Source organism: Nasonia vitripennis, chromosome 2 (genome assembly GCF_009193385.2).
Source record: "Nasonia vitripennis strain AsymCx chromosome 2, Nvit_psr_1.1, whole genome shotgun sequence".
Classification (NCBI taxonomy): domain Eukaryota; kingdom Metazoa; phylum Arthropoda; class Insecta; order Hymenoptera; family Pteromalidae; genus Nasonia; species Nasonia vitripennis.
This window is the reverse complement of record NC_045758.1, coordinates 16767947-16773946: the sequence shown is the minus strand read 5'-3', so window position 1 is coordinate 16773946 and position 6000 is coordinate 16767947. Positions and strand designations below refer to the sequence as shown.

Genomic DNA, 6000 nt, shown 5'->3' with positions numbered 1-6000 from the left:
GAAGATCCGCTATCGAAAGGTTGAGTCAAAAACCTTTCTTATAAAAGCTTCCAACCCAAACGCCCACTTATGAAGCGACTTCCAAATTAATCAAGAGCGTAACAGAGAGTCGCTAGAGAAACGACATGCTCTTGGCACAGCATATACGAATCACGAGCGCGCATATATAGTCAAGCGTTTAACGCGCGCTCGTTGGCCCCGCTCGCAAACTTCTCGGATGTACGCAGCTGCATCCCGAGAGATGTGTCCCCGGCTATTTTTGAATCCGCGCGCGCTCACCTCGTATTGGTCGGCTTGGCAGAGCGTCGGGCAGTCCAGTGTGTAGATGTGGGTACCGCTAATATGCAGACATATAGGAACGAAACTGTCCGTTTGACAATAACCGCTGCGCAGTCGGCGTGTTATCGGCCTGCGTTAACGCGCGCGCAAGCACGCAAGCGCTAAATGAATTAAACTACAGTTTGGGATACATTTGCATGCAGTCTGGCAACTTTAAGAACGGCAGACCAGAGAGATCGGAGGATTTGATCAAATGTCATACCGGAAACATAAACGGATATTTTTTATAAATTAAGTTATTATATTTACACAGAAATGTGTTAATAAACATGAATCTGAAATAAAATATACGATAAAAATATGCCACGGCATCCACTCTATTTATTTTAACAAAAAATCATTTTTTGTGCAAACATTGCAATATTTATGTGCATAAGTTGAAAATGACAAAATTTATAACAAAGTTTTTCTATGCTCCGGGTCCCTGTAGTCTGGCATTCCGAAGCAAAATTGCGTTATCAAGTTGAATCGAGCTTGCGATATGAACGAGAAGTTTGCGTCCAAGTTGTGCGAATCAAGGCGAGGATCAACGTTCTGCGATTAGGCTAGATCCCACTTTCTCTTGGGTTTTAGAGCTGAAGGGGCTGCCTGTTTCGGAATGTACTTTCTGGACGAGACGAATCAAGAAACCGAGTGGTCTTGGTGAATATTGTACAAGAGATGCACTGAAATACACCCTGCATAGTAGAAATCGAAATAAATACTATAGGTCTCCACTAAAAACTGTGGCCGAACGTACGCGAAATCAAAGGGCGATTGAAAGCAGATAACACAACAGCTTCGAGTAATTCAAAGCTTCGATAATGTATGTTATGCATGTGATGCTATCGAATGGTGCTCCGATTATTGCAGTAATCGGCTTCACTGAACGGATGGAGCTGTATGACACTCGCGATGAATGACCCCAGCATTTTCAAGAAAACCAAAGAGACTCATATTTTATACCGCACCATTGACCTACCTCTATGTGCAAATAAATTCGAGAACCTCTACTGTAGCGTGCGCAATTGCATTTTTTATTTAAGCGTTGAATTTATAATGGAATAGTGTAAATGTACACTTTACAGCGGCGCACGTCGGCACCGGCCGAGTGTGGATTCGCGCATCAAAATACCGATTATCGCGAATCGAGTCCCGAGATGCAAACAAGCTCGGTTGTGAAAGACTCGAGACAAAGCCGAAAGAGATTCGGCGAATGTGAACATTGATACGAGGCGGACAAAGCCTCTCACACGACATTTGCGATAACCGCGAATATTCTCAGTGCTGCGCGCATTTTGTCAATCTAATTTTAAGCGTAAATTAATTCTAGTAATATTTTGGAAACTATGTACAGCGATGCCAGAGACTCGAGGGGAATCGACGTTAGAAAATGCGCTCCGAACCATCGCCTGACATATGCCGTGCTGCGCCGGGAAAACCCGAGGTTTTTCCGTGATCCGGAAAATTTACCCTTGCGAGACGGACCGTGCCGTGCTTGGAGAACGTATGGTTCTCGAAAGCTGTAGTCTCGCGAGGGTGGTTTCCCGGGCGGAAAATCTCTGGTTTTCAAAACCAGGAAAATGGGTCAGGAACCCGCTGACAAATGTCAAGACTCGGGCCGAAAGGCTGGGGTTTCTGCGAAATGAAATCCAGAGAGGGGTAATCTCGGCCGAGCGCTTAAAAGGGCAGCGCGACACGCGCTCGGCTCAATTGACCTCTGGCCTCGCTGAAAGAATAAGGTAATCGTCGTTATAATTTTTTCATCCATTAAAGTTGTGATTTCTACAAACACCGTTTTTTCCTCAAACCCTGTCCTTTACATCTACAATCAAACATGCACTACGTCAGTATCCGAGCTCTAACGCAACGATATCAATCCGCTATGCCATGAGAAACCAAACAAATGTAGCTAGCGCACGGTCTGATCAAACTTGGCCTGTATCCACTATAGACCACGAAGACTTACGCATATAGTAATCGAATCAAACCGCCAACGGCCGCGGGAGCTAACCTACAAACCCGAACTCTCCCGAAGATTGGCACCTACAGAGCGCACGCATCAACCTGCAGCTTCGGCTGGCCAAACTCTCGCTCTCTCGTAAATAACACGCAGATACATTTTTTCTCTCCGTCTGGCACACGGGGCACCTACCTCCGGTACACCCCCCCGCCAGCTTCAGCAGTCAGCTTCGGTATCAGAGTATGTCGGCCTCTGGCTCCGCAGCCCCTCACGCTCCGTAAAGTCTGTACCTACTAAGTGTATATAGGTATACTACAGCTACGATCGTCGAGCTCGAGCAAGGCAGGGGGGATGCGCGCGCTCGCGGCCGGAGGTTCGTAGGCCGTCCGTCGTCGGGCGCTGCGGCCTGCGCTCGGGTCGTCAGTCCGCCAGTGCTACGCGGCCCGTTCGCATCAAGAGCCGCCGCCGCTTCTCTCGCGCCGCGAGCACGTTTTTCGCGCGCCCTCTTCTCGTCTCTCTCTCTCTCTCTCTCTCTCTCACTCGCTGTGTGTATTCTAGTCTGTACCACCGACACCCCCGCGCGGATTAACATGCCGGGGTGACGGCGACTTCGCGCCGACCTGTCGCTCCCTAACCTACGTGCACCTATGCTAGATTCCGCGCTGCTGCTCTTTTATTCGCCGAGCACCTTGTCGCTGCAGACTTACGTACGAGCGAGATGGATCGCTCCGTCGCAGCGGGACTGATCTGGAGTCGCGCGAGTTCGTGCGGTCGCGTTGCCGTGCAGTGAGTACAGTGGCACTGAGAAAAACAAACGCAAGAGAGTGAAACGAAATCGAAACGGTATCCGGCGCTTGTGTTTATCGGAACCGATGCTGCACGAGGAGAGGAGGGCAGCGGCAGCAGCGCACGCCGAGGATGCCGGCGCGGCCTCGAGCCTATTCCTCAGTTCCGAGAAGAGGAGGTGAACAGTTGTTGTTGCGTGCTGTGCAGTGACAGTGTGATATCTCGTCGGCCCCGCGCGCTGCAGGTGTGCTCTTTTAAAAACGCAATCGATAGCGGAAGCTGTGCTAGCTCCGTGTGCTTCGTTTCCCCGCATATATAGGTATATATTTAAGATGTAAGCCAGTGGGGTGCACAGGTGCGCGAGGAGTGTGTTTCTTGTTGTGCTCGTTGTTGACCTCGATGCAGTGCGCGGAGAAGAGCCGAGCTGTGTACTGAGCCCCGCTCTCACCGCTGTCGTCTTCTTGTTGTTCTTCGGTGCCGCCACCGCCGCCGGAAGTGTTGCATGCTCTTGCACCGCTGAGGATTGGACTCATCGCTGTTGTTTGCTGCTTTGTGGTGAGTTTCTTTTACTTTTTTTGCCTCCACGTTTCGAGATCTCGAAGTCGCCTGTATTTACACGCAGTTTCAGACAATCAGAACTTCTCCGTAAGCTCGCATTACTTTCTAACCTCGCTTACGCCCAAGGCGAGTGACGCGTGTTACGACGAAATGTAATACGAGGGAACGGTTCGTCGCTGCGCGGTTGTTGTTTTTTTTTTCTATAGGGATTCAGTTTTCATTCTCCCGAAGCTGCCTTTTAAGCAGAATCGATGTGTAATCGGGCATAGCACTTATCGCGCGGACTCGTTATTGGACGATGAAATCGGGAAATGATGAAAGTAGCTAAGGTCATCGGGCCTCTTGATAATTGGAGATTAAAAGCTTCATTATCAATCTGCTGCCAGATGGAGGTATGCATTACAAAATATTACTGTAATTGTTATTATATTTGAAGATAAGTTAACTTTTCGCGCAATTTCGAATATATGTAGGTCAGTCACGCAGCTCGCGAAGAATTTTACTGTGAATCATCAAACATGAAACTTGCTAGCGCATTACTCTAATTCGTAATTCGTATATAACGCAAGTTTCTTCACAAGACGCATCGCTATTTTAATTTTAAATTTTACAGGTTCAGCATAGGGTTTTAAAAAAAGCTAATAATAAAAACCGTTGGTTCGGTGAACCCGAGTTAAGGATCAAAGATAATTCTGGCTATAAATAGGCTTGCAATGAAAATCAATACATTGTTAGAGTATTATCACGGCCAAGTTAATAGTTACGTAAAACACGATTATCGCGACGTTTGATCATTGATAAGCTTTTTGATCGTTATATTTATATACCCTGTATACACGTCTCAGCGCTAACTCTGTGTTTCCGTGTGTTTTAATTCTATTATTATACCGAGCCGATATAATAATAATGAACATTTTCAACGTCGTTACGTCTAGACATACAGCTATAAAAATTAGTACGATGATCAAAAAACACTTGTGAACAGAAAGTTTTAATGGGACATAAAATGATTTCCTTGTACAATTCCAATCTCTGATAAGGTCCCAAATTTCTTAAGCTCAAAAAGTACTTATAACAATTTCAGAATCTCTTCATTAACCGATCAACGTTTCGCGCCTGTGGTTATTACTTTTTCAAGTGAAACGTATGAAAAACGAGAATTTCGCCATCACCAAGGTCTGTCGTTGACGGGGAGAAAATAGATATTTCGATAATGGCCGCACGGCGGCGATCGCATCCTTTCGCGCGCAGAAGTCAATTTCGCAATTATACGAAGTTCTGGAGCCCGATAAGTACCTGCCCACAGGACGTCCATACGACGCAATGTTTGATTGAATTTTCATGATGAATTGCCGTAATGAAGTTCGCCAATTTTAATCGAGTTTGCAAATAGAGTAGCAGCGAAGACGCGCTGGCGCGCGCGAGCGAGCGTTAACGCGTTCCCGTTTTTGCAAAGCTTTTTGTCCATTAGCACGTTCCGTTGGATGTCTTTTTTATTTCTCCGCTCACGGCGCTTTTTACGAGAGCGCTTGCGTAGAATTAATAGCTGATGCGCTTATAATTGCGTTGCCGCCGACGATCCGATTATAACGCGCGCATGTGCGCGAATTATAAAAATCGCCGAGTCTCGTCAATTCTCAATAAGGCGCACGACGAGCAGGATGCTTTAACTAACTATCTGGAATCGACCACATAAATCGACCGTTTATTCACTTTCAGTGTATCGAAATTAAATTATTGCGGCTGATGCTATCTTTTGCGATCGCATAAACTTAAACGCGCTCTCTCTGCACGTGTTTTACCGCGAGAACGTTGGTTTTAATTTCGCGAGTTAAACTCTCTTTTGAATAACAAATTAAACATTAAATTATCCGTATTAAAAGCGGCGCTGCAGTCCCATAACCGTATTATACGCACTTATATACAGCTCGACGCGTAAACATTCAAAATATATTCATGCGCCTATACAAATGAGCGTAAAGATTTAGGCAAATTGGCCGTCATAAATTTTCGAAACAGCCCGCGCCCGCAGCCGTCTTGTGTGCGGCGTGTATAGGATATAGTATAGTGTGCGTATCTACACGCGTAGCGTGGAAAATCGCTGCATTTTTCTCGAGGGTCGGAGAGAGATTGTTTCCCTAGTCGGAAAACCAAAGCCCATCGGGAATACTCGATATAGGCCTACTGGGAAACCTACATCGCCACTTCTCCCGTCGTCCGTCGCTCTGCTGTAGATTAGACGAACTTGATTAAGTCTTCGGAGGAATTCTTTTTTTTTTGCAGTTCTGTCTTAGTTTCGAGATTTAAAAGAGGTCAGGGAGAGTATCGGAGAAAAAACTCGATAGGCCTGCAGGGGTTTGCCAACTTTTTTCCCG

At 46.4% G+C, this 6000-nt stretch overlaps 1 protein-coding gene across 10 annotated transcripts in view; it reads left to right on the top strand.

Annotated features, from left to right (window-relative positions):
• Positions 1–2705: 2705 nt before the first annotated feature.
• The window catches only part of LOC100122319 (zwei Ig domain protein zig-8), a 337476-nt gene continuing 334181 nt past the window's right edge, over positions 2706–6000 (top strand). For all 10 annotated transcript variants that reach the window (XM_008204077.4, XM_001605871.6, XM_016987121.3 and 7 more), the window contains exon 1: positions 2706–3622. The gene's annotated coding sequence lies outside the window, so the exon portion shown is untranslated. The remainder of the gene's footprint in view (positions 3623–6000) is intronic.